This window comes from Haematobia irritans, chromosome 1, assembly GCF_050003625.1.
Source record: "Haematobia irritans isolate KBUSLIRL chromosome 1, ASM5000362v1, whole genome shotgun sequence".
Classification (NCBI taxonomy): domain Eukaryota; kingdom Metazoa; phylum Arthropoda; class Insecta; order Diptera; family Muscidae; genus Haematobia; species Haematobia irritans.
In genome coordinates, this window is record NC_134397.1 from 192,564,223 (window position 1) to 192,577,720 (window position 13,498).

The following is a 13,498-nucleotide window of genomic DNA, read 5'->3' on the forward strand; positions in this document are numbered from 1 at the left end:
TGGGCAAAAGAAGTTTTTCATATAAAAATTTCAATTTTTTTAGGTTTTGGGTGGATTTTTCAATTTTTTTGGGGTGGTCAGGAATTAAAGTCCTTTTCGCTCTAGGACTCTTAGGTTAGGAGATATGGGCAAAAGAAGTTTTTCATCTAAAAATTTAAATTTTTTTAGGTTTTGGGTGGATTTTTCAATTTTTTGGGGGTGGTCACGAATTAAAGTCCTTTTCGCTCTAGGACGCTTAGTTTAGGAGATATGGGCAAAAGAAGTTTTTGATATAAAATTTTCAATTTTTTTAGGTTTTGGGTGGTTTTTTCAATTTTTTGGGGGTGGTCACGAATTAAAGTCCTTTTCGCTCTAGGACGCTTAGTTTGGGAGATATGGGCAAAAGAAGTTTTTCATATAAAAATTGCAATTTTTTAAGTTTTGGGTGGATTTTTCAATTTTTTGGGGGTGGTCACGAATTAAAGTCCTTTTCGCTCTAGGACGCATATTTGAGGAGATATGGGCAAAATAAATTTTTCATATAAAAATTTAAATTTTTTTAGGTTTTGGGTGGATTTTTCAATTTTTTGGGGGTGGTCACGAATTAAAGTCCTTTTCGCTCTAGGACGCTTAGTTTAGGAGATATGGGCAAAAGAAGTTTTTCATATAAAAATTTCAATTTTTTTAGGTTTTGGGTGGATTTTTCAATTTTTTGGGGGTGGTCACGAATTAAAGTCCTTTTCGCTCTAGGACGCTTAGTTTGGGAGATATGGGCAAAAGAAGTTTTTCATATAAAAATTGCAATTTTTTTAGGTTTTGGGTGGATTTTTCAATTTTTTGGGGGTGGTCACGAATTAAAGTCCTTTTCGCTCTAGGACGCATATTTGAGGAGATATGGGCAAAATAAATTTTTCATATAAAAATTTAAATTTTTTTAGGTTTTGGGTGGATTTTTCAATTTTTTGGGGGTGGTCACGAATTAAAGTCCTTTTCGCTCTAGGACGCATATTTAAGGAGATATGGGCAAAAGAAGTTTTTCATATAAAAATTTCAATTTTTTTAGATTTTGGGTGGATTTTTCAATTTTTTGGGGGTGGTCACGAATTAAAGTCCTTTTCGCTCTAGGACGTATATTTAAGGAGATATGGGCAAAAGAAGTTTTTCATATAAAAATTTCAATTTTTTTAGGTTTTGGGTGGATTTTTCAATTTTTTGGGGGTGGTCTCGAATTAAAGTCCTTTTCGCTCTAGAACGCATATTTAAGGAGATATGGGCAAAATAAGTTTTTCATATAAAAATTGCAATTTTGTTAGGTTTTGGGTGGATTTTTAAATTTTTTGGGGATGGTCACGAATTAAAGTCCTTTTCGCTCTAGGACGCATATTTAAGGAGATATAGGCAAAGGAGGTTTTCATATAAAAATTTAAATTTTTTTAGGTTTTGGGTGGATTTTTCAATTTTTTGGGGGTGGTCACGAATTAAAGTCCTTTTCGCTCTAGGACGCTTAGTTTAGGAGATATGGGCAAAAGAAGTTTTTCATATAAAAATTTCAATTTTTTTAGGTTTTGGGTGGATTTTTCAATTTTTTTGGGGTGGTCAGGAATTAAAGTCCTTTTCGCTCTAGGACGCATATTTAAGGAGATATGGGCAAAAGAAGTTTTTCATATAAAAATTTCAATTTTTTTAGGTTTTGGGTGGATTTTTCAATTTTTTGGGGGTGGTCTCGAATTAAAGTCCTTTTCGCTCTAGAACGCATATTTAAGGAGATATGGGCAAAATAAGTTTTTCATATAAAAATTGCAATTTTGTTAGGTTTTGGGTGGATTTTTAAATTTTTTGGGGATGGTCACGAATTAAAGTCCTTTTCGCATATTTAAGGAGATATAGGCAAAAGAGGTTTTCATATAAAAATTTAAATTTTTTTAGGTTTTGGGTGGATTTTTCAATTTTTTTGGGGTGGTCAGGAATTAAAGTCCTTTTCGCTCTAGGACGCATATTTAAGGAGATATGGGCAAAAGAAGTTTTTCATATAAAAATTTCAATTTTTTTAGGTTTTGGGTGGATTTTTCAATTTTTTGGGGGTGGTCTCGAATTAAAGTCCTTTTCGCTCTAGAACGCATATTTAAGGAGATATGGGCAAAATAAGTTTTTCATATAAAAATTGCAATTTTGTTAGGTTTTGGGTGGATTTTTAAATTTTTTGGGGATGGTCACGAATTAAAGTCCTTTTCGCTCTAGGACGCATATTTAAGGAGATATAGGCAAAAGAGGTTTTCATATAAAAATTTAAATTTTTTTAGGTTTTGGGTGGATTTTTCAATTTTTTTGGGGTGGTCAGGAATTAAAGTCCTTTTCGCTCTAGGACGCATATTTAAGGAGATATGGGCAAAAGAAGTTTTTCATATAAAAATTTCAATTTTTTTAGGTTTTGGGTGGATTTTTCAATTTTTTGGGGGTGGTCAGAAATTAAAGTCCTTTTCGCTCTAGGACGCTTAGTTTAGGAGATATGGGCAAAAGAAGTTTTTCATATAAAAATTGCAATTTTTTTAGGTTTTGGGTGGATTCTTCAATTTTTTGGGGGTGGTCAGGAATTAAAGTCCTTTTCGATCTAGGACGCATATTTAAGGAGATATGGGCAAAAGAAGTTTTTCATATAAAAATTTCAATTTTTTTAGATTTTGGGTGGATTTTTCAATTTTTTGGGGGTGGTCACGAATTAAAGTCCTTTTCGCTCTAGGACGCTTAGTTTAGGAGATATGGGCAAAAGAAGTTTTTGATATAAAAATTTCAATTTTTTTAGGTTTTGGGTGGTTTTTTCAATTTTTTGGGGGTGGTCACGAATTAAAGTCCTTTTCGCTCTAGGACGCTTAGTTTGGGAGATATGGGCAAAAGAAGTTTTTCATATAAAAATTGCAATTTTTTTAGGTTTTGGGTGGATTTTTCAATTTTTTGGGGGTGGTCACGAATTAAAGTCCTTTTCGCTCTAGGACGCATATTTGAGGAGATATGGGCAAAATAAATTTTTCATATAAAAATTTAAATTTTTTTAGGTTTTGGGTGGATTTTTCAATTTTTTGGGGGTGGTCACGAATTAAAGTCCTTTTCGCTCTAGGACGCTTAGTTTAGGAGATATGGGCAAAAGAAGTTTTTCATATAAAAATTTAAATTTTTTTAGGTTTTGGGTGGATTTTTCAATTTTTTGGGGGTGGTCACGAATTAAAGTCCTTTTCGCTCTAGGACGCTTAGTTTGGGAGATATGGGCAAAAGAAGTTTTTCATATAAAAATTTCATTTTTTTTAGGTTTTGGGTGGATTTTTCAATTTTTTTGGGGTGGTCACGAATTAAAGTCCATTTCGCTCTAGGACGCATATTTAAGGTGATATGGGCAAAGGAAGTTTTTCATATAAAAATTTAAATTTTTTTAGATTTTGGGTGGATTTTTCAATTTTTTGGGGGTGGTCACGAATTAAAGTCCTTTTCGCTCTAGGACGCATATTTGAGGAGATATGGGCAAAATAAATTTTTCATATAAAAATTTAAATTTTTTTAGGTTTTGGGTGGATTTTTCAATTTTTTGGGGGTGGTCACGAATTAAAGTCCTTTTCGCTCTAGGACGCTTAGTTTAGGAGATATGGGCAAAAGAAGTTTTTCATATAAAAATTTAAATTTTTTTAGGTTTTGGGTGGATTTTTCAATTTTTTGGGGGTGGTCACGAATTAAAGTCCTTTTCGCTCTAGGACGCTTAGTTTGGGAGATATGGGCAAAAGAAGTTTTTCATATAAAAATTTCATTTTTTTTAGGTTTTGGGTGGATTTTTCAATTTTTTTGGGGTGGTCAGGAATTAAAGTCCATTTCGCTCTAGGACGCATATTTAAGGTGATATGGGCAAAGGAAGTTTTTCATATAAAAATTTAAATTTTTTTAGATTTTGGGTGGATTTTTCAATTTTTTGGGGTGGTCACGAATTAAAGTCCTTTTCGCTCTAGGACGCATATTTAAGGAGATATGGGCAAAAGAAGTTTTTCATATAAAAATTTCAATTTTTTTAGGTTTTGGGTGGATTTTTCAATTTTTTTGGGGTGGTCAGGAATTAAAGTCCTTTTCGCTCTAGGACGCATATTTAAGGAGATATGGGCAAAAGAAGTTTTTCATATAAAAATTTCAATTTTTTTAGGTTTTGGATGGATTTTTCAATTTTTTGGGGGTGGTCACGAATTAAAGTCCTTTTCGCTCTAGGACGCTTAGTTTAGGAGATATGGGCAAAAGAAGTTTTTCATATAAAAATTGCAATTTTTTTAGGTTTTGGGTGGATTTTTCCATTTTTTGGGGGTGGTCACGAATTAAACTCCTTTTCGCTCTAGGACGCTTAGTTTAGGAGATATGGGCAAAAGAAGTTTTTCATATAAAAATTTCAATTTTTTTAGGTTTTGGGTGGATTTTTCAATTTTTTGGGGGTGGTCACGAATTAAAGTCCTTTTCGCTGTAGGACGCATATTTAAGGAGATATGGGCAAAAGAAGTTTTTCATATAAAAATTTCAATTTTTTTAGATTTTGGGTGGATTTTTCAATTTTTTGGGGGTGGTCACGAATTAAAGTCCTTTTCGCTCTAGGACGCTTAGTTTAGGAGATATGGGCAAAAGAAGTTTTTCATATAAAAATTGCATTTTTTTTAGGTTTTGGGTGGATTTTTCAATTTTTTGGGGGTGGTCACGAATTAAAGTCCTTTTCGCTCTAGGACGCTTAGTTTAGGAGATATGGGCAAAAGAAGTTTTTCATATAAAAATTTCAATTTTTTTAGGTTTTGGGTGGATTTTTCAATTTTTTTGGGGTGGTCAGGAATTAAAGTCCTTTTCGCTCTAGGACGCATATTTAAGGAGATATGGGCAAAAGAAGTTTTTCATATAAAAATTTCAATTTTTTTAGATTTTGGGTGGATTTTTCAATTTTTTGGGGGTGGTCACGAATTAAAGTCCTTTTCGCTCTAGGACGCATATTTAAGGAGATATGGGCAAAAGAAGTTTTTCATATAAAAATTTCAATTTTTTTAGGTTTTGGGTGGATTTTTCAATTTTTTGGGGGTGGTCTCGAATTAAAGTCCTTTTCGCTCTAGAACGCATATTTAAGGAGATATGGGCAAAATAAGTTTTTCATATAAAAATTGCAATTTTGTTAGGTTTTGGGTGGATTTTTAAATTTTTTGGGGATGGTCACGAATTAAAGTCCTTTTCGCTCTAGGACGCATATTTAAGGAGATATAGGCAAAAGAGGTTTTCATATAAAAATTTAAATTTTTTTAGGTTTTGGGTGGATTTTTCAATTTTTTGGGGGTGGTCACGAATTAAAGTCCTTTTCGCTCTAGGACGCTTAGTTTAGGAGATATGGGCAAAAGAAGTTTTTCATATAAAAATTTAATTTTTTTTAGGTTTTGGGTGGATTTTTCAATTTTTTGGGGGTGGTCACGAATTAAAGTCCTTTTCGCTCTAGGACGCTTAGTTTAGGAGATATGGGCAAAAGAAGTTTTTCATATAAAAATTTCAATTTTTTTAGGTTTTGGGTGGATTTTTCAATTTTTTGGGGGTGGTCACGAATTAAAGTCCTTTTCGCTCTAGGACGCTTAGTTTAGGAGATATGGGCAAAAGAAGTTTTTCATATAAAAATTTCAATTTTTTTAGGTTTTGGGTGGATTTTTCAATTTTTTGGGGGTGGTCACGAATTATAGTCCTTTTCGCTCTAGGACGCATATTTGAGGAGATATCGGCAAAATAAATTTTTCATATAAAAATTTCAATTTTTTTAGATTTTGGGTGGATTTTTCAATTTTTTGGGGGTGGTCACGAATTAAAGTCCTTTTCGCTCTAGGACGCATATTTAAGGAGATATGGACAAAAGAAGTTTTTCATATAAAAATTTCAATTTTTTTAGGTTTTGGGTGGATTTTTCAATTTTTTGGGGGTGGTCACGAATTAAAGTCCTTTTCGCTCTAGGACGCTTAGTTTAGGAGATATGGGCAAAAGAAGTTTTTCATATAAAAATTGCAATTTTTTTAGGTTTTGGGTGGATTTTTCAATTTTTTGGGGGTGGTCACGAATTAAAGTCCTTTTCGCTCTAGGACGCTTAGTTTAGGAGATATGGGCAAAAGAAGTTTTTGATATAAAAATTTCAATTTTTTTAGGTTTTGGGTGGATTTTTCAATTTTTTGGGGGTGGTCACGAATTAAAGTCCTTTTCGCTCTAGGACGCATATTTAAGGAGATATGGGCAAAAGAAGTTTTTCATATAAAAATTTCAATTTTTTTAGGTTTTGGGAGGATTTTTAAATTTTTTGGGGCTGGTCACGATTTAAAGCCCTTTTCGCTCTAGGACGCATATTTAAGGAGATATGGGCAAAAGAAGTTTTTCATATAAAAATTTCAATTTTTTTAGGTTTTGGGTGGATTTTTCAATTTTTTGGGGTGGTCAGGAATTAAAGTCCTTTTCGCTCTAGGACGCATATTTAAGGAGATATGGGCAAAAGAAGTTTTTCATATAAAAATTTATATTTTTTTAGATTTTGGGTGGATTTTTCAATTTTTTGGGGGTGGTCACGAATTAAAGTCCTTTTCGCTCTAGGACGCATATTTAAGGAGATATGGGCAAAAGAAGTTTTTCATATAAAAATTTCAATTTTTTTAGGTTTTGGGTGGATTTTTCAATTTTTTGGGGGTGGTCACGAATTAAAGTCCTTTTCGCTCTAGGACGCATATTTAAGGAGATATGGGCAAAAGAAGTTTTTCATATAAAAATTTCAATTTTTTTAGGTTTTTGGGTGAATTTTTCAATTTTTTTGGGGGTGGTCACGAATTAAAGTCCTTTTCGCTCTAGGACGCATATTTAAGGAGATATGGGCAAAAGAAGTTTTTCATATAAAAATTTCAATTTTTTTAGGTTTTGGGAGGATTTTTAAATTTTTTGGGGCTGGTCACGATTTAAAGCCCTTTTCGCTCTAGGACGCATATTTAAGGAGATATGGGCAAAAGAAGTTTTTCATATAAAAATTTCAATTTTTTTAGGTTTTGGGTGGATTTTTCAATTTTTTGGGGTGGTCACGAATTAAAGTCCTTTTCGCTCTAGGACGCTTAGTTTATGAGATATGGGCAAAAGAAGTTTTTCATATAAAAATTTCAATTTTTTTAGGTTTTGGGTGGATTTTTAAATTTTTGCGGGTGGTCACGAATTAAAGTCCTTTTCCCTCTAGGACGCATATTTAAGGATATATGGGCAAAAGAAGGTTTTCATATAAAAATTGCAATTTTTTTAGGTTTTGGGTGGATTTTTCAATTTTTTGGGGGTGGTCAGAAATTAAAGTCCTTTTCGCTCTAGGACGCATATTTAAGGAGATATGGGCAAAAGAAGTTTTTCATATAAAAATTTCAATTTTTTTAGGTTTTTGGTGGATTTTTCAATTTTTTGGGGGTGGTCACGAATTAAAGTCCTTTTCGCTCTAGGACGCTTAGTTTAGGAGATATGGGCAAAAGAAGTTTTTCATATAAAAATTGCAATTTTTTTAGGTTTTGGGTGGATTTTTCAATTTTTTGGGGGTGGTCACGAATTAAAGTCCTTTTCGCTCTAGGACGCTTAGTTTAGGAGATATGGGCAAAAGAAGTTTTTGATATAAAAATTTCAATTTTTTTAGGTTTTGGGTGGATTTTTCAATTTTTTGGGGGTGGTCACGAATTAAAGTCCTTTTCGCTCTAGGACGCATATTTAAGGAGATATGGGCAAAAGAAGTTTTTCATATAAAAATTTCAATTTTTTTAGGTTTTGGGAGGATTTTTAAATTTTTTGGGGCTGGTCACGATTTAAAGCCCTTTTCGCTCTAGGACGCATATTTAAGGAGATATGGGCAAAAGAAGTTTTTCATATAAAAATTTCAATTTTTTTAGGTTTTGGGTGGATTTTTCAATTTTTTGGGGTGGTCAGGAATTAAAGTCCTTTTCGCTCTAGGACGCATATTTAAGGAGATATGGGCAAAAGAAGTTTTTCATATAAAAATTTAAATTTTTTTAGATTTTGGGTGGATTTTTCAATTTTTTGGGGGTGGTCACGAATTAAAGTCCTTTTCGCTCTAGGACGCATATTTAAGGAGATATGGGCAAAAGAAGTTTTTCATATAAAAATTTCAATTTTTTTAGGTTTTGGGTGGATTTTTCAATTTTTTGGGGGTGGTCACGAATTAAAGTCCTTTTCGCTCTAGGACGCATATTTAAGGAGATATGGGCAAAAGAAGTTTTTCATATAAAAATTTCAATTTTTTTAGGTTTTTGGGTGAATTTTTCAATTTTTTTGGGGGTGGTCACGAATTAAAGTCCTTTTCGCTCTAGGACGCATATTTAAGGAGATATGGGCAAAAGAAGTTTTTCATATAAAAATTTCAATTTTTTTAGGTTTTGGGAGGATTTTTAAATTTTTTGGGGCTGGTCACGATTTAAAGCCCTTTTCGCTCTAGGACGCATATTTAAGGAGATATGGGCAAAAGAAGTTTTTCATATAAAAATTTCAATTTTTTTAGGTTTTGGGTGGATTTTTCAATTTTTTGGGGTGGTCACGAATTAAAGTCCTTTTCGCTCTAGGACGCTTAGTTTATGAGATATGGGCAAAAGAAGTTTTTCATATAAAAATTTCAATTTTTTTAGGTTTTGGGTGGATTTTTAAATTTTTGCGGGTGGTCACGAATTAAAGTCCTTTTCCCTCTAGGACGCATATTTAAGGATATATGGGCAAAAGAAGGTTTTCATATAAAAATTGCAATTTTTTTAGGTTTTGGGTGGATTTTTCAATTTTTTGGGGGTGGTCAGAAATTAAAGTCCTTTTCGCTCTAGGACGCATATTTAAGGAGATATGGGCAAAAGAAGTTTTTCATATAAAAATTTCAATTTTTTTAGGTTTTGGGTGGATTTTTCAATTTTTTGGGGGTGGTCACGAATTAAAGTCCTTTTCGCTCTAGGACGCTTAGTTTAGGAGATATGGGCAAAAGAAGTTTTTCATATAAAAATTGCAATTTTTTTAGGTTTTGGGTGGATTTTTCAATTTTTTGGGGGTGGTCACGAATTAAAGTCCTTTTCGCTCTAGGACGCTTAGTTTAGGAGATATGGGCAAAAGAAGTTTTTGATATAAAAATTTCAATTTTTTTAGGTTTTGGGTGGATTTTTCAATTTTTTGGGGGTGGTCACGAATTAAAGTCCTTTTCGCTCTAGGACGCATATTTAAGGAGATATGGGCAAAAGAAGTTTTTCATATAAAAATTTCAATTTTTTTAGGTTTTGGGAGGATTTTTAAATTTTTTGGGGCTGGTCACGATTTAAAGCCCTTTTCGCTCTAGGACGCATATTTAAGGAGATATGGGCAAAAGAAGTTTTTCATATAAAAATTTCAATTTTTTTAGGTTTTGGGTGGATTTTTCAATTTTTTGGGGTGGTCAGGAATTAAAGTCCTTTTCGCTCTAGGACGCATATTTAAGGAGATATGGGCAAAAGAAGTTTTTCATATAAAAATTTAAATTTTTTTAGATTTTGGGTGGATTTTTCAATTTTTTGGGGGTGGTCACGAATTAAAGTCCTTTTCGCTCTAGGACGCATATTTAAGGAGATATGGGCAAAAGAAGTTTTTCATATAAAAATTTCAATTTTTTTAGGTTTTGGGTGGATTTTTCAATTTTTTGGGGGTGGTCACGAATTAAAGTCCTTTTCGCTCTAGGACGCATATTTAAGGAGATATGGGCAAAAGAAGTTTTTCATATAAAAATTTCAATTTTTTTAGGTTTTTGGGTGAATTTTTCAATTTTTTTGGGGGTGGTCACGAATTAAAGTCCTTTTCGCTCTAGGACGCATATTTAAGGAGATATGGGCAAAAGAAGTTTTTCATATAAAAATTTCAATTTTTTTAGGTTTTGGGAGGATTTTTAAATTTTTTGGGGCTGGTCACGATTTAAAGCCCTTTTCGCTCTAGGACGCATATTTAAGGAGATATGGGCAAAAGAAGTTTTTCATATAAAAATTTCAATTTTTTTAGGTTTTGGGTGGATTTTTCAATTTTTTGGGGTGGTCACGAATTAAAGTCCTTTTCGCTCTAGGACGCTTAGTTTATGAGATATGGGCAAAAGAAGTTTTTCATATAAAAATTTCAATTTTTTTAGGTTTTGGGTGGATTTTTAAATTTTTGCGGGTGGTCACGAATTAAAGTCCTTTTCCCTCTAGGACGCATATTTAAGGATATATGGGCAAAAGAAGGTTTTCATATAAAAATTGCAATTTTTTTAGGTTTTGGGTGGATTTTTCAATTTTTTGGGGGTGGTCAGAAATTAAAGTCCTTTTCGCTCTAGGACGCATATTTAAGGAGATATGGGCAAAAGAAGTTTTTCATATAAAAATTTCAATTTTTTTAGGTTTTGGGTGGATTTTTCAATTTTTTGGGGGTGGTCACGAATTAAAGTCCTTTTCGCTCTAGGACGCTTAGTTTAGGAGATATGGGCAAAAGAAGTTTTTCATATAAAAATTGCAATTTTTTTAGGTTTTGGGTGGTTTTTTCAATTTTTTGGGGGTGGTCACGAATTAAAGTCCTTTTCGCTCTAGGACGCATATTTAAGGAGATATGGGCAAAAGAAGTTTTTCATATCAAAATTTCAATTTTTTTAGGTTTTGGGTGGATTTTTCAATTTTTTGGGGGTGGTCACGAATTAAAGTCCTTTTCGCTCTAGGACGCTTAGTTTAGGAGATATGGGCAAAAGAAGTTTTTCATATAAAAATTGCATTTTTTTTTTAGGTTTTGGGTGGATTTTTCAATTTTTTGGGCGTGGTCACGAATTAAAGTCCTTTTCGCTCTAGGACGCTTACTTTAGGAGATATGGGCAAAAGAAGTTTTTCATATAAAAATTTCAATTTTTTTAGGTTTTGGGTGGATTTTTCAATTTTTTTGGGGTGGTCAGGAATTAAAGTCCTTTTCGCTCTAGGACGCATATTTAAGGAGATATGGGCAAAAGAAGTTTTTCATATAAAAATTTCAATTTTTTTAGATTTTGGGTGGATTTTTCAATTTTTTGGGGGTGGTCACGAATTAAAGTCCTTTTCGCTCTAGGACGCATATTTAAGGAGATATGGGCAAAAGAAGTTTTTCATATAAAAATTTCAATTTTTTTAGGTTTTGGGTGGATTTTTCAATTTTTTGGGGGTGGTCTCGAATTAAAGTCCTTTTCGCTCTAGAACGCATATTTAAGGAGATATGGGCAAAATAAGTTTTTCATATAAAAATTGCAATTTTGTTAGGCTTTGGGTGGATTTTTAAATTTTTTGGGGATGGTCACGAATTAAAGTCCTTTTAGCTCTAGGACGCATATTTAAGGAGATATGGGCAAAAGAGGTTTTCATATAAAAATTTAAATTTTTTTAGGTTTTGGGTGGATTTTTCAATTTTTTGGGGGTGGTCACGAATTAAAGTCCTTTTCGCTCTAGGACGCTTAGTTTAGGAGATATGGGCAAAAGAAGTTTTTCATATAAAAATTGCAATTTTTTTAGGTTTTGGGTGGATTTTTCAATTTTTTGGGGGTGGTCACGAATTAAAGTCCTTTTCGCTCTAGGACGCATATTTGAGGAGATATGGGCAAAATAAATTTTTCATATAAAAATTTAAATTTTTTTAGGTTTTGGGTGGATTTTTCAATTTTTTGGGGGTGGTCACGAATTAAAGTCGTTTTCGCTCTAGGACGCTTAGTTTAGGAGATATGGGCAAAAGAAGTTTTTGATATAAAAATTTCAATTTTTTTAGGTTTTGGGTGGATTTTTCAATTTTTTGGGGGTGGTCACGAATTAAAGTCCTTTTCGCTCTAGGACGCTTAGTTTGGGAGATATGGGCAAAAGAAGTTTTTCATATAAAAATTTCAATTTTTTTAGGTTTTGGGTGGATTTTTCAATTTTTTTGGGGTGGTCAGGAATTAAAGTCCTTTTCGCTCTAGGACGCATATTTAAGGTGATATGGGCAAAATAAGTTTTTCATATAAAAATTTAAATTTTTTTAGATTTTGGGTGGATTTTTCAATTTTTTGGGGGTGGTCACGAATTAAAGTCCTTTTCGCTCTAGGACGCTTAGTTTAGGAGATATGGGCAAAAGAAGTTTTTCATATAAAAATTTAAATTTTTTTAGGTTTTTGGTGGATTTTTCAATTTTTTTGGGGTGCCCGTGTAAAAATTGGGGGATCTGATTTGATATGGTTAGATCTGAGCCAAGATATGGTCAGATCTGAGCAGATCCGAAAAATGGTTATATCTGGTCAGATCTAAATACTATGAAATTGGATCTGATCAGATCTCAAAAATGAGACACATCTAATCAGATCTAATTGGATATAATTGTATATTATTTGATACAATTGTATCTTTCGAGATCTTTCAACACATAAAATCCCATAATTTGTATATAAAATGAGATCAATTGTTTTATTTAATAATACAGACAAAAAGTATGTGCATAATAAATATGTTTAATTTAAATTGATCCATCAAAGCTATTTAAGAGTATTGACAGTTGAGTTAGTGTTGTCCAAGGGTTTTTTTCGTTTGTTTCTTCTGCTTTGGACTTAGACACGCGACAAAAGTATTACAGCGTTAAGGCAATCTGCAATGAAATTAAGTAAAAAAACAATTATTAAACAAATATAGGAATAAACAAATATGGGAATATATTGAACTATGTAAGCAAGTATTAGTATTGTTTTGGATCATTCTTCTTTAAGTTGCAATAAAAATTGCCATATAATTTTATGTTGCTTTTAATACTCACATTTAAAGTGTATTCGGGATTAGGTTAGGTATAGCGATAGGCTGTTATTTTAGGCTCATACATACTATTCAGACCATCATGACATCACAGTGATCAACATCTCACTTATCACTGACTGCTGCTCGATTCAATAATTAGCTCAATAACATGGGACCTCCTTGCTATAATCGAGTCCTATCGGCATTTCACGTTGCGCTGAAACAACTTAGAGAATCTTTGAAGCAGAAATGTCACCAACATTACTGCGAGGAGATAATCCACCGCCGAAATAATTTTTGGTGTTGGTCGGAACTGGGATTGAACCCGTGACCTTTTGAATGCAAGGCGGGCATGTTAACCAGTACACCACTGAGGTTTCCTTTTTTCCAAATCTAGAAAATAGTAAAACAATATGAAAATGTCTACTAAGGAAATAACAAATATAATCTACTTACCTACATAATATCCGCAATAAAGGAAACGATATACACTTTATCAAAGGAACACATTTAAAACAATTATATTAAATTTCTTAATTTTCTCAGCTAGTCTGGCGTTAAATTTGTTTAGAAGTGATGCCCCTGACGGCGTTGACATTTGACATAATGACATTGAGGTTTAGACGTGTATTTCAAAAATCTTTTTAACTTGTTCATGATTTTTTTTATTATATTTTGGACCGTATTTAACCCCATATATAGTCAGATATGATGTTATATCTACCATATCTTAT